Raw genomic sequence first — 22,152 nt, 5'->3', positions numbered from 1 at the left:
GCAGCAAAGAACATATGAGCTGAAGTTTTGCTGATGCAAAGTGGGAGAGTCAGTGGCAGGAGAGCATGTGGATCCTCGCTGAGAGCCTGCAGAGAGACACAGCATTCCTACAATGGGGAGATGACCACTGAGACCATCACAGATACCATTTCTGCAGCAGCAACAATGTTCCTGTTTGGGGGATAACAATTTCCAGAATCTCCTAACCAGCATTTCAAGACAGAGAGATTGACAGGCAGATTGAGAACCACTAGTCTACAAAGATATGGGAATCTTGTGGCCACCCACATAAAGTCATAAAGTCAAAATATACTTTGTAGCAACTCTAGCTATAATGCTGAGAAAAGCTGAGAGTTGCAGATCTCTGACATTTTTATCAGCTTCTTATCAGCTTCAAGTTTACAGGTGAAACCTGATGAGGATTTTTGGGGGGGGGGGGTTAAAACACTGGAAAAAATAAACAGAGTTCAAAAGGACCTAGATAAGCTAGAACATTGGGCAGAAATTAATAACATTAAATTTGATAGAGACAAATGCAAAATTCTACATTCAGGCCACGAAAAGCAATTGAACTGGTATAAGATGAAAGATACATGGCTCAGCAATACTACATGCAAAAAGAACCTTGGGATTATTGTTCATCATAAATTGAACATGAGCAGCAATGTGATGCTGCAGCAAAGAAGATAAATATTGTTCTATCCTGTATTGATAGAATCATCATATCCAAATTGAGAGGAGTAATAGTTCTATAATGTTCAGTCTTGGTCAGACATCATCTGAAGTATTGTGTTGAGTTCTGGGTAGTTCGTTTTAAGGATACAGATAAGTTGAAGCAAGTTTAGAAAAGGGTGACAAAGATGATACAATGTATACGGAATGTGGATTGAGGGAGATAGAGTTTTTCATCTTGGTGAAGATGAGACTGTGGGGGGACATGAATGCAGGCTTTAAATACCCCAAGGGCTGGCACAAAAAAGAATATATAGGTGTGTTCTCTGCTGGTTTTAAGCTATAGAAAGATTGGACATCAGAAGGAATGTCTTGTCTATAAGGACCTCATCATATTAAGGTTGGGATTCACCACAGATTATGGCGAATCCAGCGGGGCTCGTAGGGGACATGAGGAACCTGTCACCCTGCGCCCCACATCACCTGCCTTACCCCTCATTCCATCCCCCGGGGGGGGGGAGGATCATCAGCTGCCCGGCTTTCCCTCATTGTTTCCTATGCAACACGGGAAGCCTCCTGTATTGCCGTTACGGCAGCTTATGGCAAGGAGCCCTGATGGAAGTAGATTGACATTGTGGGAGTCAGTGGGCTTTGTGCCGCAAGTGAAGTGGAAGTATCATACGACTGGTAATTTTGTCTCTGTGATGAGGCTGCACAATGGTTTGGTGATGAAGCCTATCACTTAGAAAGTTAATGAGATCTTCTTCTGTGGTTGTCTTTGGAAAGAAACTGGACAGCTACCTGCTGGTGATGTGTTGGTTTGAGATCCTCCATTGAGTTGGCTTAGACTTGGTGGTCCATGAGGCTCCTTCCAACTCTTTGATTAAATGTTTCTGGGACATCGAAGGGTTATCTGATTCTCAGTCTATCAGATGCCTGTGGTAGGACCACATAGGCCAGTGGTTCTGAACCTGTGGGTTCCCAGATGTTCTGGCCTTCAACTCCCAGAAATCCTAACAGATAGTAAACTGGCTGGGATTTCTGGGAGTTGTAGGCCAAAACACCTGAGGACCCACAGGTTCAGAACCACTGAAATAGGCTGATTTATTCACATGAGTAATTTTCTCAGATGAGCAACAGGGTGGTTTAAGAGCAAAAGGGCTTACCTTCACTATGACATTTTGTTTTCCTTGCTCCTCTCATGGATGTATACGATTGAAGCTATGATATCTGGTTCATCTAAAATCCCTCCTCATCCCCCCATTTTTTGCTGGCATTCTGAGGAACTGAAGTGGGGAATGTGATACACACGGTGACTGGAATTCCAGATAAGCTGTGGTCATTTACTAGGAAAGGAACAGGAAAAAAATTTGAAACCTTACTATCGTAAACTACTACTTAGAAGCTTCCACTCCATGCTTCCAGAAGATTGTGAATTGTAATCTTTTAAAAGTAACTTTCCCAAACCCCGGAAATATGAGTTTCTGAATCTGATGGCAACTTCCTCCCTCCTTCATCCTTCCTTCTCCCTATCTTGCATCTTGTCCCACAGTTAGCTACCAAAATGTGTCTTTCTTGATCAAGGGCACCTCAGACTTAGGACAGTCAGTGAAACAAAAGACTTCTGGAACAATGAGTACAAGGCTTAATGCGGCCCATTTCCTTCTTGAAGATAAACTGGCACAATGCTGCAGAAATTGCTGGCATCAATTTACACTACAAAAAGGAATTCAGTCTTTTATTTCCAGTAGGACAGCCAGCATGAGTCTCAAATGGTTCTGTTTTGCCAAAATCTATTTCCTTCAATGAGCCTACTTTCCACTGCAGCTTTTTCAGACCATCGAGAATATAACGGGGGTGAGGGAATGAAGGCAGTCTCCCCCTAACAGGAATTCTGCCCCTCCAGTGAAAATTTTATTCAGTTCCCAAATTTCTGTCATTGCAGTAACTTAAAACTTCAGCTGAACATTTCAAGAGAGTATAGCCAGTATGGTGTGATTAAGTCTCTGGATATGAAGGTTCGAATCTCCACTCAACCATGGAAACCCCTTAGGCAAATCATACTGTCTCAGCTTCAGGGAGAGGCAAAGGTAAACCTCCTCTGAACAAATATTGCCAAGAAAACCCATGATACATTTGTCTGAGGGGCACCATAAACTGGAACTAACCACCTCATCATACCTTTGATGGTGGCTCTTAATGGTGGCACTCTAGTTTGCTGCTGGGCATTGGGAAGCCGCTGCCACATGCCCTGCTTCGCCGAGCTCCTCCGGCAGCTCTCCACACAGGGGGAAGTGTGGTGTGGGTGTGAAGTGTGTGGATTCCCCATTGAAGGAATGGCAACATGGGAAGCTTCCCTTGTTGTAATGGCAGCAGTTGCACACCGGTTCCACCCTCTGTCACCCATGGAGCTGGCATGATGTTGTGTGATCAGAGCCAGCCAACTCGGTGGGTGACGAGCAAGTAGATAGGCATTTGCCGCTGAATCTAGCCCCATATGATGAGGTTGCAAGTTGAAGGCACACAAGAACAAAGTGGTCAAGGGAAAGGACAACTTTGAGTCTCCTTGTGGAGAGAAAAAGTGGGGTATAAATGAACTAATAATGATAATAAATGGAACACAGCAAGTTCCAAGTATCAGTGATTTCCAGTGCATCATGCTGCAGTGCTAGAAATGTGATAAATGATTGGAAATTTAATGGGAGCGGACAGACTTTGTATCTGACTCTTCAAATCTTCATTCCTGTAATTATAAATAAATGATCTGATGGGCACCCTTCCACACCTGAACTCACAAAAAGGCTTTGTTCCCATTTAATCTTTCAAGCAATTCCTTTGGAGAAGGTGATGCTTCTTTTAAATGCTAAATCTGTAAACTTTTCAGTGCCTTTAAATGGTGGCATCCAGCAGGGCTGGGCAGAGAGATTTTGCTACTCAAAGCAAAGGAACATGGGGTGTTTGGCTCTCATGCCATTCTCAAAGGACCAATTAGAAAGACAGCTAAATCTTTTGACAGTGGGGAAAAATTCTCCACAACTGAAAACAGCCAGGTAGTTTAGGGGCTCCAAGGAAGAATATGACACATCTTTCCCCTAACTGCCACCCCTCAAGTACCTGCAGTCGGAGGCAGATGCCTCACTCTGTCTAATGGCAGCCCTCTTTGCCAATAAATGACACGGCAGAAAATGTGGATGGCTTTACAATTCTCTTCAACGTTAACTGGAGGGCAAGTTTTATGAGCATTGTGTGACATACTTTGGATATGATTTGCTTTGCCTTTGGCTGGATTACCCTGATTTAAAGTGTTCCAGAGTGGCTGCCATGCAGCCAGGAAGCATACCCGGAGTGTCCCCACAGCTGACTGGGTTTAGGGCACTGCCAGCAGGCAGCTCCAGAGGCTTTGTTAGGGCTTGTGATTAGGACGAAGATGCTTCTTTGCCCAGCATCTGAGTCAGGGAAAAGCAGAGAGTAGCTGTCTAACACTGAGGAATTTATTCTGCAGAGCAGGACCAGGAGCCTCAGGGAAGTAGGGATGCAGAGTCAGGGCAGGATCAGGAGCTTCAGGAAGCTGACTACCGGTAAGAGTTAAGCATTTTATTTAGGTTGCAATTAAGAACTGATGCCATTCAACTGAGGAGATCTAAGCAGTTGACTCAGAGGAGGGCCAGCAGGTGAGAGCACTTGTGAAAGTGGCATAAATAGCTGGAGGCTGGATCTGTTAGTTTTTGGGAGCAATGTTGTGGAATTGTTATAGATTGAATGTGTGCTGGTGAATTCTTTGCTTGGACCTTGACTTTAGAGACTTGGACTACATTTTAGACTAAGGACCTCTTCATATGGGGCAAATTTTGGTGGCAACTCTGGTTCTGCAGCAGGTTTGCCATGGAGGCTGCCAGCTTCCATCACTCACTGGAGATGTACTTCTGTAGTGGCTCTGTGGCAAAACTGCTGTGGATTTGGAGCTGCTGTTGAAAAAAGGTGCTGCCAGCAACATGGGAAGTTTCCTGTGTTGCATTGCCCTCAATGGGGCAAACTGGCTGGCAGACACTCCCCTGCCCATGTGATGAGGTAAGGGGGAAGTTGGGGTGGTGTGGGGAGTGGGGTGACAGATCCCCATGACTCCTGAGTGGGTGCTGCTGGGATTGCTGTGATTTGCGGTGATCCGTGGCTATTCCTCGTGTGACGAGGCTCTATGGTTTGAGTTGCTGAGGTTGCTTGGCTGTGACCCTTAGAATGAACTCTGGATTATTTGTATGCTTTGCCCTTGTTGGGTTTATTGCTGTGTATGACTTTGGAATGCCTTTCACTACAAGATGGTGAGTGGTTGTGTTAACAGAGATTTTGTGGACAGGTCTTTGACAAGCTTCCTGGAGATGTTACCTTTCTGTTTGTATAATTGAGTCCTCTGGTGTGACCTCACCAGAAATGTCACATTGGTAGGAAGCCTCTCATTGGGAGTAGTTTATTAGTATGTGTGACACAGTGGTAGGTCAGTTAGAGGTGTGGACAGTGGACTAGGCTAACTCCAGCCCAGTCCAGATGTTTACACATCTGGAACTTATAATTGCTATTATAAGTAGAACCTCTCCAACAGAAAGTTGCTGTATCTGGCATTCTAGCCATCCATGGCCTTCTCTGCCGTAATTGATTCCATTGTCCTGGATTGGTCTCTGAAAAAATCTCATTCTCATTTGGGTTTTAAAATCTTTTTGCAATCCACCATTGAGAGGTTTTCCCATTTCCCCCCCTTTATATCTACTGACTTGGGGGATTCTCCAAGCTGATTACTCCTTATTCTTTGTGGTTCCTTTGACACAATTCTGCTAACTTGTTTTGAGACAATTTGTATAAGTGCCTATACTTGCTATCAGTTTAAAAGCCTTAGCTGGGGAGTGCATGTTTTACAGCTTTGTGAAGGACTTTTAATTATCATTTTAATATATTGTAAGTAACACTTTTATCCTCTTACACTGTAGCTACATGGTCTTTCACCACTTTGGATAGTATATGAATGGGATTACAGGCTACTAAATTTTCCTCTGACAAGATGCAGTGAGTAGGCTTGGTCCATTGTTGTATATGTAGATCTATGGGAATATGATGACTCAATAATGTTAATTTGTTGCAGTGTGTGAATGAGAGAGGGTTGTCTTTGGAGCCTTTCCAGCAATTTCTTCTTGTCCGCTTTACACCACCATAAGCTGCATGATAAAATGTTTTTATTTATAGTACTAGTCAGAGCTCCCAAGACTACTATTTTGGGACTGTTACTCCCAGAATCATTTAATCACTCTAGCCATTGGTTACATTTGCTCAGAGATTTGGGGAGTTGTAGTCTTAAAAGTAAGGTTTCTAAGCTTGGAGACCTTTTGCTCCTAAGGGTGCTAGTGGTGGTGGTGGTGATGATGATGATGATGATGATAATAAAAAGTTTATTTTTATACCCTGCCTCCATCTCCCCCAAGGGGACTCGGGGCGGCTTACATGGGCCAAGCCCAGATAAAAACAATAACAATATAAAATACATCCATAGACAAAAACATACACAATTATAAAATTTAAACATTAACCTATGGAGCCTCTGGTGGCCTAGGGGATAAAAGCCTTGTGACTTGCTGACCTGAAGGCTGCCAGGTTCGAATCCCACCTGGGGAGAGCTCCCTCTATCAGCTCCAGCTCCATGCGGGGACATGAGAGAAGCCTCCCACAAGGATGGTAAAACATCAAAACATCCAGGCATCCCCTGGGCAACGTCCTTGCAGATAGCCAATTCTCTCACTCAAGAAGCAACTCTGGTTGCTCCTGACACAAAAAACAACAACAACATTAACCTATAAAGATAAAGAACAAACTTAATGAAACATGAAATTAAAAATGGCGAGGTTGTAATAACAGACTGGGTAAAGTGCACCTTGTAAAAGTTGTAAACACGAGGTAACTGATAAAGTGCTGCAGATTCGTGGGAGAGTGATTTGGGAATGGGAGACACCCTGCGTCAATGTCAAATTGACCAGGAAAAAGTGCAACCGGTGCAGAAATAGTCATGGAACATGATTGTTATGGGGATGGGTGATCTTTATCCAAAGGCTTGTGTGAAGAGCCAGGTTTTCAAGCTCTTCCTGAATGCTACCAGGGTGGGGGCTTGCCTAATTGATGGAACTCAAATGCTTTAGCTCACCCCTCCACACTGCGCTTAACGTTTGGCATAGGCTTGAGCATTCCTGACTTCCTCTTACTCTCCCTGCCTTCTCCTCCCTGCTGAAGGCAGCCACTTCACTCAGATGCTCTTCTCTGTATTTATTGTAACCTCTGGATTGCAAACATTGCAAGAATTTTAATAACCATTTGTTGGAGGCCAAGAGAGGCTGCCCTCTGAAGGCAGGAGACGCCTCAGTTGGGGTGAGCTACTGCTGGGTCTTACACATTCTGCCTGGCACTTAATTAAATTAATGTCCCAGATGTTTAATTAATATGCGTTGACTCAGGTCTTCAGTGTTAACTAACATAATTGACTGTACAGGGATTGCTTGGAATGTTACTTTGTTCTGTCTAAACTCAACACAAAGAACTTTTGCTTAAAATCTTAGGCTCCTTTTCTTTATATGGCTTTTCAGTTCCGGTGTGACACCAAGCAAATCTCTCAAAATTTATATCTGCCCTTGGGTTGACCTGATTTGGGTCAACCTCATTTCGACCTTGGAAAGCAGATCGTCACTTAAAAACAGAGATGAGAAAAGTGTGTAAGCTTGGACGCTGCTGGCGTCAGGGTGTTGGTGACACTATACAACAAACTTTTTCTTCACACACACATACCAACTGTCCCAATTTGGCAGGGACAGTCCAGATTAATCATGTCATCTCCGTTTTTCCTGCTTTTAAAATATCCCAGTTTTCCTTTTCTTTTCTCACTTTCCTCTTGTCCTCACTATATTTCAATTGCTACAAACAAACACAGAAATAATTAGCACTTACTAACTCAGCAGCAGAATGGGAGAGAAAGGAGAAATTGGGCAAAAGCAAACTGCTACAGCCCCTCCTAGCTGTTTGTTAGGAACTTTTGGCATCTTGACCATACTCTGCTGACCAGACATCTCCTGGGAACTTATGCAGAGTGGTCTCTTAGACCAGGGATGAGCAAAGTGTGGGTTGTGAACCAAAGACCCCAAGCCCCACTCCATTTTTCAGGTGGTTTTTACGGTTGAAAGACAGTGGGGTGTAGTGATTTGAATATTGGACTACAACTCTGAAGATCTGAACTGGAGTCTCCTGCTCAGCTATGAAACTTATTGGGTGACCGGGGTGGAGTCACACACCTTCAGCCCCAGAAAAACCCATGATAGGTTTGCTACAGGTTGCCACAAGTTGGACAGCTCAACACTGCTACAAATTTCCCTAGTGGGCCAGGCTGTGGCGCATGCTGGTTAGTACACAGCTGCAATAAATCACTATGACCAAGAGGTCATGAGTTAGAGGCTAGCCCATCAGAGTGAGCACCCAACCATTAAAATAAAAAATAGCCCTACTCGTTGTTGACCTAAGGAACCTGAAAGATAGTTGCATCTATCAAGTAGGAAATTTAGGTACCACTATGTGGGGAGGCTAATTTAACTAATTTACAACACCATAAAAATGGTCCAGCAGAGTTTGGAATGAGGAAGTTGGCGTCACAGTGGATGATGAAGCAGCTGCTCCCCCTGTGGCCAGGAAGCTGGAGAAATTCAAATTGCCTCTGTGTCTCTGTCTCTGTTTATATGGCATTGAATGTTTGCCTTGAATGTTTACATTGTGATCCGCCCTGAGTCCCCTTCAGGGTGAGAAGGGTGGAATATAAATACTGTAAATAAATAGTGCCAAAATAATGGCAAAAATGGCCAAAGTAATAATAAAGAAGTGATACTATGCCACTTCTATTTATGATAATGTGCCCATCCAGCTTGCCAGGAGTGGGTGAAATAAAAGTGGTTAACTGCTCCATCCAGCTGAAACTAGTTAGCCCATCCTTCAAGCAACCCTATAAAGGTGTCACTTATTCATAGGAAGATCCATGATTCCCAAGGAGGACTCTTACCCCTGAGACATTTGGAAGAGGGATGTCTTTAACATGAGCCACTACTTAGACGTAGGCTTCCATGTAATCAGAATCCTGGCAATCCAATTACACTGAAGTCACTCCACATAATCCACTTTCCCTATGCAACTGACAGTGTTGTAGCATGGAAAAGTGGGGAACATGGCTGGGACTATACAGAACATCAAGAATAGGAGCTGAATTGTGGTCTAAATCAGAGCTCTGAAAAGTCACTGTCTGGAAGACAATTTTCCAAATCTTTCAGCCATTACACACAATGACCTTGATAACTGTTCTTGTTGTTGAAAAGAGCAATTTTTCCTAATATTGCTCCTGGTGCTCCTTCTATCACAAGTAGGCTCAAGCCACAGATAATTTGCTGTTTTTGATGCCTTTAATTATTGTTAAAGTGATAGTGGCGATATTCCTTTTTCTGAGCATTTGGCATCACAGTCGTTCAGGGAATTGCAAAGTTTGGGTGTGATGTGCACCAAGCAGCCATATTAGATAGACATTTTAAAAATATGACGCATGAAATACCCCCACAGAAGTTGACTGATGAATGCCAAACAGTCATTCTAGCAAGTGTCTGTGAACTGGAGGCAAGTTGATGTTAAATATAGCAGCTGTTAGTTTTATTCCTTTCTGTCTGCTTGCACTTTGGAGATCATCTCCTCAATCAGAGGCACTTAAAGCAATCTTTGACAATTCATTCATATTCTACTCCTGGCTTGAGGGAAAACAGAATTACTAATAAAAAGCCCTCGCATGATTGCATTTGTAATAGGATACATTTGGATTCCACTTTCTTTTTCAAAGCAGAGATAAAGAGAAGAAAAGTACCTAAGATATAAAGTTGCATTTTATGCAGAGAAAATACATAACAGCAGCGAGTGCATAAAATTTTTGGGTTTGTAATTCATTAAACCTTTATTCCTTGTCTCTAAAAACACTTAAGTGTGCATATGTACACACAAATACACTATGTGCATATGTAATTTCAGTCAATCTTGTAGCAGAAAATGGAGTGGTTCTTGTTTTTCCTGTAATGGAATACTGAGCCCATCTGACTGGGGAAACCAGAACTCTGTGTACACTGCTGGCATAGAAGTCCACAAACAGAGGACAAAATGACTTTGTTGCAAAGCAGGCAAGGATACTTGGCTACTTCCTGAGCAAATGATAAAAGAAGATCTGTAAAGACCAATGGGGGAGTGGTGGTGGTATTAATCTCAGATCTTGAAAAAGTAAGTTTTCACTTGTAAAATGTGGTATCATAGAATAATAGAATCATAGAGTTGGAAGAGACCTCACGGGCCATCCAGTCCAACCCCCTGCAAGAAGCAGGAAAATCTCATTCAAAGCACCCCCGACAGATGGCCATCCAGCCTCTGCTGAAAAGCCTCCAAAGAAGGAGCCTCCGCCACAGTCCGGGTTTGCTCTCAGAATCTCACAACCAGCATGGCTATTATTAATCCTGGCTCCATGTCTCAGAACTCCTGAGTTTATAACTTTCTGAAGCTTTTTGGGAGTTGTTAACAAATCACTTTCTCAAGTTTTGAATCTTCTGCAGCTCTCTCCCAAATGAAGGATGCCTGTATGATGTTTTCAATGTCACTTCTTCCACCACATCTAAGATTCCCCACAAGGAACTGCTCTGGAAATCACAGAGAAGGAATAATGATACATTCCAGGATGAATCACACTCTGCTTAACCAAAATAACCAACACCATTTTGTTTATAACAAAGTAGACTGCAACTTTTATGGATTAATAGTTGCATGTGGGCTTGATATCATGAAACTAGCTCCCAGCATTGATCAACCTGTTTGTTGAAAATTGAGCCCAAAACCTAGCGCAGCCGGATGATGAGCAGCAAGCATAGCAGTGCAATAATTAAGAACCCTTAAAGTTACTGACTAATGGACTGTTCCTGGACTATAATTATGAATTTGCGTGATTTTAATTGTTTTAATAAGGTATGTTAATGCTTAGTTTTAAGTGTAACTTATTCTGCAATTGTATGTGGGCATCAAATTGTTGCCGGTTGTGAGGCCATCCTGAGTCCCCCTTTGGGAGTGAGAAGGGCAGGGTATTAGTATGGGAAATAATAAATAAATAATAGGACAATAGGTATGGGATTCCCATGGGTGGATGACACTGTGAGGCATAAACGTAAATGCCTACATCTCCAAATTCCCAAAAGAAACACCTTCTAGCCCATACACAATTGATGAGCATATTCCTCTTGAATATCCTCGTTCTGGAGCCAAGCTCCATACTAAGCCACCTTGAAAAATTATGACAGACTTAGCATTACAATGAACACAACATTAACATCATTAAATAATCAAGACACTATGGAATCAAGCTCCAAAGTCAACTTAGGAGCCCTAGGGAGAACTATGGACCTCATCACATGGACCTTGAGGTCCATGGTGGTCTGTCTGATTTCATAGGCAATCGTACCTTTAGATAGCTCTTTGTCACATATCGAGTTAGGTTTTCCCATCATACTTGTTCTCTTTTGCCTCTTTTCCCCCATTGTTCTCTGCCACGTGTCTTTTTGGCAGTGAAGGCTTGCGCCCTTACTCAAGAAAAAGAGGATCAGAGGCTGTGACATCTCCAGCCAAGAAATAAAAGTTCCTCCAGTTCTCTCTCGGCCCCCTTTTTCTCCTAGAATTTGATCTGAAGAGCAAAGGGTTTAGTTCATCAGGACCCACTGTAACGTGACAATGTATTTGTCTTTGATATTAGTATTGACAACCTTTACCTATGAATTCGTCACACACAAAATTACTGTTTCTACACATTTAAGAAATGGCAATTCTCTGTGTCCTTCACACGATGGAACCTTCAACTGTGGAAGTGATATATTTTTCTGTTTCTAAAGTGTTGGTTTTTCCAACAATTCATGAGTGGCTTATTTTTTAAATTTCCTGCATAGTGACAGGCCAAATGGCCAATTTCTCTGTGTGATGTTAATCACTGCTGCCCACTTGTAAATAAAGTGATGATGATGCTGTTCATGGGAGGAGCCAAAATGTCAATTTCCCCAGATTGCTGATGCAGAAGCTTGGGAAAAGGGTTAATTGAAAACCACTTCCTACTATTGCCAATGCAAAGGCTCTGGGAAAGATGAGAGTTAACTTAAATCCACTTCCTACTATCTGGGGTGTTTTTTGTTTTAAAGATAAATAATTGAAATCTTGGAGGGACAATGGGAGGAAATCTCAGTGCTGCCATAAGAAAGGTGCTTCTGTTTCAATCGAAGGGGCTTGAGTGCAAATGTCCCCAGAACCACCTTAAGAAAGATGCTTCTGTTTCAGTTGAAGGAGTTTGAAGGCAGTGCTGCCTTAAAATGTGCTGGTGTCCTTGAAATGAGAGGAGTCATTGCCTGCTTGTGTGATAGGAATTAAACGGGATGGTTGAGTTAGAAGCTAGAGGAGGAGATCTTAGTGTAATGGGAGTGAGCAAATGATTTGTCTTCTGTAAAGACAGAAACCCATGAAACTCCACCCTTTCCCCTGCTTTCCCTAGCTCAATGTGATGAAGCCCCTAAAGTATACAAGCCAAAGCAAACACTTTCTAAGATGCCCCATCCTAGGCTTGGCTTTCTTTCGCAAGAGCAGTGTAATTTTAAACTAATCTCTAAGATGCCCCTTCTAAGGCTTAGCTTTCCCTTGCAAGAGCAGTGTATTTTTAAACCATTTTCTTAGTGCCCTTCCAGACAGTGTCAAAATTTGCATTAAATAAGTGGGGTTAAAAATTATGGGACCTCACTTATTTAATCCAGCTAAGAAAATTGTTTAAAAATACACTGCTCTTGCAAAGGATATGTCTGGGATACTGTAAAATGAGGAAAGAATGTATATTTATACATTTTGAATTATAAATTAATAATAATAATAATAATAATAATAAAACATGTATAGGTAGATGAAGGGTGTGTAGTGGAGAGATGTATAGTGAAGTTGTAATGGAAAAGTTAAAAGACTGATGGGAAATATGCTTGGGGATGTTCTTGATTTTCTTTTTGCTGTCGGATTGTATGCAACGTGATATGTTTGAGATATTGTAGAATGAGGAAAATGTGAGCTTGTACATTTTGATTGATAAATTAATTTTAAAAATTACAAAAAAAATTATGGGACCTGACAGTCCTGGGAAATGGTCCCCTATTGTGCTGACATCTTCCCGTATGGTAGATTTTACAAATCCACAAGATTGGTGAGGGATTTTTGGTGCAAGTTTGGTTTTAAATTTTTTCTCCAAGATGCGCTGGATCATATATGCACTCATGTGGATATCTCAATCTACACACAAGCAGATTTCTTATTCTCTCTTCTCACGCAAATATAAATTCAAGCTCTATGTAACAGGGCATACAAAGGAAGTCACATGTTTTCCATGATTGCAGGGATATACAGTCATGCAAATGAACACATTTTTTTTTGGCCGGAATTGAGTTTTAAGTGACCTTTTAATCATGTGCTTTTTAGCTGTTAACCCATTTCTGCGTGCACTTTTGCAAAATGTCATTAAGCCACCCCCCTTTTAACCTGGTTTCTTCTGGGTTTTAGTGCATGTGTAGAAGGGACCTAAGATGTTCCATCCAAGAGTTGGCTTCCCTTTGTAAGAGCAGTGTAATTTTAAATCGCTTTCTAGGATTCTGAGCTTAGCAACAACGAAACCGGATGGTCAAGTTAGACACTTCTGAGCCCACATGCTTTCTATCTTATGTGCACTAGAAGCTCTGAACATGATTGCTTGCCTGTACTCAGAGCTCCCTCCTTTCAGGACACTTCATGTACGTTTCAAATATCAAGGTATAGGGTCTCACAATCAGGCCTTCCAGCTTGGGAAGGCTTCCAAGCAGAGCTAAGGAGATTTTAAGGGGTATTAAATGCTCTAAGAAGTCAAGAAGTTTAGTCTGTCTTATCACTAATATTAATAAGAGGTGTTGGTCCTCTACCACCTTATTTGAAAGTATAGGCTCAAAAGCGACTCTAGAAAAAGAAAAACCGTTCACCTGACTTGCGCTGTGTGAGTCTCTGTCGAGGTATTCTTTTTCAACTTCCATTAACTGCCTGGAAAGGAAGAAATATAGGATGATGAAATACCACCTTTCTCTAGGCACTGTTGACAGGCTAGAAGGTATATGTGCTTGACTGGAGGTGTGAAGGGATCCTTTTACCTTTTATGGCTGGTTAAAAAAAAGAAATTCCCTTTTATTGCTTTCAGGGCAAGGGAAATAAACTTTGCTTTCTCGGGGGCTGGTTAACTTCCCAATTAGAGGACGGGGCCCTGAGGGCCTGTTATAGGCAGAAAATGCTTTGGGTCCCATTGATCATCTTTCAGCAACATAAACTTGTCTCTTTCCCCTCTTCTCTCATGCTAGAGTTTCAGCGTCAGAGAAGCACCAGCTCTGGATGTTGTTATAAGATTGGCTGTCACTGAGGATGTACTTATTCTTCAAGAATGAAGCTTGATCTTCTTGATGAAATATGAAGATTGATGAGAAAATGTATTTTTTTTACTGAAAAGGACCTCTAATGTTACTTTTTAAAAAGTGTTTTTAAAAGGTTACACTACCATGGTCTATACAGCCCTTACGTTTGTCTACTTATACTGAAATAAACTTGATTTGTCTCCCCAAATATATATATATTCCACCCCATAATTTACACTGTGCGTTTCATAACTAGGAGCAGAGCTTGGAAGTTCCTTTTTTGGACTGTACTTTGGTTTGGGTCCAAGTTACCTACAGGATCACCTTCTCCTTCACTATTCACCCTTTATGATACTGAGATCTTCTGGGGGACGCTTACTCAAACCAACCAGAACCCAGTTGGCGACTGTCACTCAGAGGATCTTTTCACCAGCCACCTCACGACTGTGGAATGTCTAGTCGGAAGAGCTCCCACAGCTAAATGAGCTGTCAACATTTAAGACACAACTGGAGACCCAACTCTTCTGGCAGGCCTACCCAGTCAACCTGAAAACATGAGTTTTATGTTTGTGTTCTATAGCTAGCTACTGTATTTTGATCATCACAGTATGTGTTTTGGTGTATGTATTTTATAGTGGTGTGTTTTGATATACCCTATGTATTTTTTGTATGCATTTTATGTTGTGTTTTGACTGAGTTGTACCTCACATTGAGCTATGAGGAGAAGTGGGTAATAAATAAAATGTATGGTTATAAAGCATCCCATGATCACGAGGAGTAGATCTGACCTTTACCGAGGGGATGGGATCCACTTGTCAGATGCAGGCAACCATCAGTTTCTGTGTGATCTCCAAGCAGGGATTCGCGAGGCATTGGAAGCTTAGTGGGAGATAGCGACTAAGCAGACGTTTGTCCCTAATCTGTGGCAGTAAAGTGAACCTAATGTAACCATAGGCTCACTGGTGCGCTTGATCACCAGATGGTCCCATCTATTATTATTATTATTATTATTATTACTTCACATTTCGCATGTCCATTGACTATACTGGCTAGGAGATTCTGGGAGTCATTTTCCATAAAATCAACTCTCCCAAGCTCTCATGAAAAAAATGCATGATGAGGTAGGAACAACTTTCAGACCTGTTGCCCACAGAGGCAGAAATTTTCACTCGCAGGCAAACTGCATAGGTTCACATCTTTTCCAACGTTGAGGAAATTGGACATAAACACTTCAGATCAAATCTTGAACAACTGCTATTGCGCTTCTCTCCATCAAGACATAACTAGCTGACGGCTGTAGAAAGTCTGATAATTGGAATAAAACCTCACACGTGGCAAGATATCCAACAGAAATTTATAGATGATAAGAAAGTTTATGGCAAAGATCACAGTAGCTTAGTTATTATTTTTTTTGCAGGGAAAGTAGGAAACATGAATGTATGCCCTGTCTACCTGCACTAGACTGTGGTGGTGCTGGTGTTTTGACCGAGTAGCAAAAGGTGAGACAACCCAGACAACCTGTTAGTGGAAAGCACAATATTCATCACGCGTGCAACTGAAAAGATTTCTCCCCCTTTTTTGCATGCAGCTACATACACTTTCAGAGGCTTTGCCATGCGCTTTTGCCCTTTGTATTTCTTCCTTGGTGGCTGACAAAACACTGCTGGCAACAGCTTTGTTCAGAGGTACTTTCTGCCAGCTGGTCAGGATACAAGGTCTAATCCTGTTCCCTGCCGAATTCAAGGAGTAGTCTCTTCCAAGATTCAGAGGAGCCAGAATTGGCTCTTTGTTCACAACTTGGATTGATGAGAGCACGGGTCAAGTGAAAAGGCCACAGTTCAGAGGTCAAGAGGAAGACTAAAAGCGACATTGTGTACTCATTTCACAAATAGAAAGGGCCCTTGCGATGAGAGCAGGGAAATGTCTACCGCCACCGGTGTGGCTTTGTTCTCAAGTAAATGTGCCAAGGAAAGGACTGCACCTCCTCCAACACCATTTAGCAAGGCAGTGCCATCTCAGGTTTTGCTGTTGCTTGCTTACATTAAGAGTAAAATTGACTAAATGGAAGATACCGGGAAAGGAGCTATTCTGATAGTAGGATTGATCCATGTAACATTTGTTTGTTAGCGTAGACTGGGTCTGATTGATTCTTTCCTGCTGTTTAGGAAAACCCTCTGTGGTGTAACATCAAATAATAACCATGGTAAGTACTGGAAACATTCCAAAAATAAAGCAGCAAAGGCCACTATTAAAACTGTTTTTGATGGCTTTTGGAATTGCAAATTGTATTAGTACTGTGGTCAACAGAGCCCTTCCCTTAATATAAGACTAAACCTTTTCACAACATTGTCCTTGGCAAGATCTGAAGGTGCATAAGGGAGATTTTGGCAGAGCACTTTTTAAAATTACAACTCCCTGAGTTACATAGACTCCAACTGACTTGTTTAGCAGGGACAGACAGTCCCAAATAATCCTCTTTTATCCCACTGCTTTTAAAATGTTCAAGTTTCTCTCTCCTCTCCCCACTTTCTCCCTTTGCCCTTGGCTTTCTTCCACAACTGCAAACTGAATGCAAAATGCACAATGCACTCAATTAACTCAGAGGAGAGGAGGGGACAGAATCTTGCTCTTAATATAGATCATCATCATCATCATCATCATCATCATCATTTATACCCTACTTTATCGCTCTTGCAGGGGACTCCAAGATAAAAGCAAACTGCTGTATCTTCCCCTAATATGTGTGTCCTTTGTCATTGAGAATGTTTGCCATCTTGACCATACTCTGTTGTAGCTTGAACAACAGTTTTTGGCTGTGAAATGTTGGAGGCGATGAAACTCTCCACTTTGTGGTATTCTGAGTGATCCAGCATCCCATTTATGCTGCTGTGGACTCTGTGGTGGGAGATAGGTAAGTAAATAGTTAATATTCCTCAAGTCTCATGATAAAAAAATAAATCTCTAATCAAAGCAAAAAAATGATTCTTACAAAGGCTAAGATTGGATAATAACAATACTGGCTTGAAAGTAAACATTAATGTCAGAGCTGTTAACCATAAATTTATCCTGTGCGTTCAGTTTTAGATGCAGAACGGAACTGTTGAGTTTATTTAAAAAAAAGAATTTGGACAAGGACTATACAATTATAGTACTATGATTGCATGTTAACTGCCACGGCTGCATCTGTGAAGTCCCAGGATTTGTAGTTTGATGAGTCAATAGAGCTTTCTGGCTCTAAATACCCCTCACAGATTGCATAGCTCAGGCTGCATCTACACTGGCCTATATCTCAGGATCGGATCCCAGATTAGCTGCTTTGAACTGGATTATATGAATTTACACCGCCTGATAATATGGGATAAGCAGATAATCTGAAATCAGATCCTGGGATATAGGGCGATGTAGATCCAGCCTCAGAATACCATCGGATGTCACCCTGATAGTTAAAAGTGGAATCATGGTCCTATTGTATTGTGCAAGGGCCCAGCAAAACTTCTATAGTTTGACTGTGGGTCTTTTTTAGCAAATACATTTTGTGCTATAAGTCCTCTCCTTGGTGAAACTAGTTAGAGATTATACATTCGGTTGATTTTTTCCTCTGGTTTCTGCTAACTTGCTTGAATTATATTGTGTCCCGATATTGCTTATATTGCAGTGACGCCTTTGGTTGCTGAATGAATTCAAACAGTGTACGTGCAGAATGATTCCACCGAATGACTTCTCTCTTGCTTGAGTGTTTATCTTCTAGAGAGCAAGGAGATGATGACTCACTGGCAACACAATCACAGATGACTTATTAGGCCTCTCCTCACGGCTCACAACAAAACTCAGCTGATTGATGGGAATCTACAAATCAGCAGCAGATGAGTCCCTACATTGGAAGAAAGGCAAAATAAAAAATAAATAAGTAAAGAAAATAACACATGAACCCCTGTGAGACTTCCTCCTGTGCAAGGGTCACTGGAGGGAAAATGAGAGTTTTGCAGTGAAATCAAGGATTGAATTACGTAGGACCGAATTTGATATAATTCATCATTGCAGTGGCAAAATGGTACTTACATTTTAACAGTTATGCATGTGAACAGGTGATAGTCATAAAAATAACAGAATCACAGACTTGTAAGAGACTCCAAGGACCATTGAGTCCAGCCCCATCGTTCCATGTGGGACCACACAATCAATGCATTCCCAGAGATAGCCATTCAGCCTTTGTTTAAAAACCTCCAGATAAAGATACCCCACCATGCTCTGAGGAAGCATATTCCACTGCAGAATAGCCCCATCCTCAATATGACATCCTTTAAAATATGTACACGACTATCAGGTCCCTTCTCAACATTCTCTTCTTCAAGCTATTCATACCTAGCTCCCTTATTTAGGAGATCCTTCACTGTCCGAGTATGATGGCCCTCCAAGTGTTGTGTCCTGGCAGTGGATACGTAGGTGGTTGTAGAGCCCTATTCTTGACCCGCATGTTCTTCCACAGTGAGGACACTGGTTTCCAGGTGGAAGGTGGTTCTGGTCACGCCCATTGTACTACGGCAACTGGTTTCACTGAGTATTGTTACACGGCTATTTTATATATTGAATTTGTGTTTTAAATTGTTTTGTTATTTTTAATGATGTTTTTATTTTAACCTTATTTTTGCCTTGCTTGATTGTTTGTATTTGTGTCTATGGGCATTTTGTCCCATATGTAAGCCACCCCAAGTCCCGTTTGGGAGATGGTGGTGCGGTATTATAATAAAGTTATTATTTAAGTTATTATAAAATGAGACTAACACAGAATAGTGTAGTACTATTACTTCTAAAAATGTTTTTTTTTTTTTTTAGTATTTTGGATTTTCTGGAAAGGAAAATTCAACCTGTACTAGCTTAACAGCGTGTTATATGATGTCTTAGACTTGTTTGCTAGTCTGGGCACCTTACATTTGCACAACAGTGGTTGCATTTGCAACGAGTGAAGTTTTTCACATCACTGCATCTGCATGCTAAAAATAGAAAAATATAATTCACTGTATGCCTTTTTTTGCCATTACTTAGGTGATCCCACGTAGACTGAGAATGATGGTCCTCCAATTGCAGTGTCTTGGGGATGGGTCTGCAGGTGGCTGAAGAAACTCATTCTTGATCCGCATGTTATCCCACAGTGAAGACATTGGTTTCCAGACAGAAGGCAGTCCCAGTCAGGATTGGCTTGACACGCCTTCCTCTTGGCATGTTTCTCCCTTAAGCCCTCCATTCATGCCTCTTCAAAGTCTGCAGCAGTGTTGGTAACAGCTGACTACCAGCTAGAGGGCTCAAGGGCCAGGGCTTCCCAGTACTCAGTGTCTATGCCACAGTTTTTAAGGTTGGCTTTAAGCCCATCTTTACATCTCTTTTCCTGTCCACCAACATTCCATTTTCCATTCTTGAGTTGGCAGTATAGTAACTGCTTAGTTAGACAGTGATCAGGCATTCGGACAACGTGGCCAGTCCAGCAGAGTTGATAGTGTAGGAGCATCGCTTCAATGCTGGTGGTCTTTGCTTCTTCCAGCACGCTGACATTTGTCCACCTGTCTTCCCAAGTGATTTGCAGGATTTTTTGGAGGCAATGCTGATGGAATTGCTCCAGGAGTTGAGTGTGACATTTGTAGACGGTCCATGTTTTGCAGGCGTAGAGCAGGGTTGGGAGGACAATGGCTTTATAAATGAGCACCTTGGTATCTCTATGGATGTCCCAATCCTCAAACACTCTCTGCTTCATTCGGAAAAATGCTGCACTTACAGAGCTCAGCCTGTGTTGTAGTTCAGTGTGATGTTGACTTTTGTGGAGAGATGGCTGACAAGGTAGTGGAAATGTTCAACATTTTCTAATGCTACACCATTAAACTGTATTTCTGGCATTTCAGAGGGATCAGCTGGTGCCTGTTGGAAGAGCATTTTGGTTTTCTCAATGTTCAATGAGAGGCTGAGTGTCTCGTATGCTTCTGCAAAGGTGTTTAGAGTGGCTTGTAGGTCTTCTGAGTGCACACAGACTACATTGTCATCGGCATATCGGATTTCTATAACAGATGTTGTTGCGACCTTGGTTTTGGCGTTTAGTCTGCTGAGGTTAAATAGCTTGCTGTTTGTCCCATAGATGATTTCTACTCTGGTGGGAAGCTTCCCATCAACAAGATGAAGTATCATAGCAATGAAGATGGAAAATAAGGTTGGAGCAATAACACGTCCCTGTTTAACACCTGATTCCACCTTAACTGGATCACTTTGGGAGCCATTCCTGCCCAAGACAGTTGCCATCATGTCATCATGGAGAAGCCGCAGAATGTTCACAATTTTTTCAGGGCACCTGATTTTTTGGAGGATGGTCCAGAGAGCACTGCAATTCACTGTGTTGAATGCCTTTGCATGGTCAATGAATGCCATGTACAGAGGTTGATTTTGTTCCCTGCATTTTTCTTGGAGCTGTCGTGCAGTGAAGATCATGTCCACTGTCCCTCTGTAGGGACGGAAGCCATTCTGGGATTCTGGGAGGGTGTTTTCTGAGACAGGGAGAAGGCGGTTTGCAAGGATTCTTGCAAGGACTTTCCCAGCGGAGGTTAGAGGGGAAGATACCTTGATAATTTCCACAATCTGTTCTATCCCCTTTCTTGAAAAGGGTGATTATGGTGGTATCCTTGAAGTCTGCGGGGATTTTCTCAGTCACCCACACTTTTTCAATGAGCTGGTGGAGTTGTTTTATCAACTCAGGTCCACCCTATTTGAAGATTTCAGCAGGGATCCCATCAGAATAATTACTTTCATATACATGCACTTCATATCTCATTGCATCACCTTCTCTAATACCGTATTTATTTTATTCAGTGGAAGGTAATATAGACAGAAACCATGAAAGGCTCCTGGTCTTATTATGCGAGGTTACTTGCCTTTATCATAACTGAAATTCTTGTCATAACTGTAAGTTTTTGTTTTTATTTTGGACTATAGCGCCCAGAACTTATTAGCCAACATGGCCATTGGGGGATTTGAGGTGTTATAGTCTAAACAATAAGCTTTTCCAAGCTCTGTTTCCTATGCCATCACCTGAGACAGGACATCTACAAAAGTGCCATTGCATTTTGCCAATTGATGGTCTTGTGGAAAACATGAGCCAGAATTATGTTGATGCACTGAGCTAGCAGTTGTATTGGTTCCAAAGTCACATATTGGTGGCAAAGGAAACTAGCTGAACTCTGTCACAGCTGAACCGTCTGTTTCTTTAATCCCATTGATGCACTGTCACAGTACATCAACCAGAGTCCAGTCATGCATGGTCAGATTGTCAAGTGTCCCCACCTCACAAAAGATTAGCAAGGTAGAGCACTAATTGGGCACCCTTTATGGTTTCATTTAGTTTGCCCAAGTCCCTCTCAAAAGCATAGATTCCATAATGTTTTGCAAATTTGACTTTTATTCAAATGACCAGGAAGCTTTGCTGGGGGTTCATTCTATCACTCAAGAGGAAGCCATAAACTCCTTTATGCTGCCTTACTCTGTTCATAACATAAATAATAGGTCCTTTGCTTCAATTCTATAATCAGAGATAAGAAAAATTATAGTTTTGAATTATAACTGGTGACGATGCTGGCTAGGAAATTCTAGGAGTTGTGGTACACAAACCAACTCCTATATAATAATAATAATAATAATAATAATAATAATAATAATAATAATAATAATAACAACAACAACAATAACAATAATACACTTTTTAAAATTCTGCTCTATCTCCTCTGAGGGGACTCAGAGTGGATTACAACATACACAGATAGGCAAACATTCAATGCCTTTAATGCAGTGGAAATAACAATGACATATAAATACACTGAACAAAGGTAAAGGCTTCCCCTTTCATCTCCGGCTTTCTGGAGGCGGTGCTCAACTCTGGCCATGGGGAGGTATTCTTGTTCCATTTCCAAGCTGTGGAGCTTGATGTCTG

At 41.8% G+C, this 22,152-nt stretch overlaps 1 long non-coding RNA gene across 2 annotated transcripts in view; it reads left to right on the top strand.

Annotated features, from left to right (window-relative positions):
• The window catches only part of LOC134295993 (uncharacterized), a 28,298-nt gene extending 13,346 nt beyond the window's left edge, over positions 1-14,952 (top strand). For both annotated transcript variants that reach the window (XR_010002542.1, XR_010002541.1), the window contains one exon: positions 14,142-14,952. This is a non-coding gene — a long non-coding RNA (uncharacterized LOC134295993). The remainder of the gene's footprint in view (positions 1-14,141) is intronic.
• The last annotated feature ends 7,200 nt before the right edge of the window (positions 14,953-22,152 follow it).

The sequence above is a fragment of the Anolis carolinensis genome, chromosome 2 (genome assembly GCF_035594765.1).
Source record: "Anolis carolinensis isolate JA03-04 chromosome 2, rAnoCar3.1.pri, whole genome shotgun sequence".
Lineage (NCBI taxonomy): Eukaryota > Metazoa > Chordata > Lepidosauria > Squamata > Dactyloidae > Anolis > Anolis carolinensis.
This window is presented reverse-complemented; position numbering and strand designations above follow the sequence as displayed.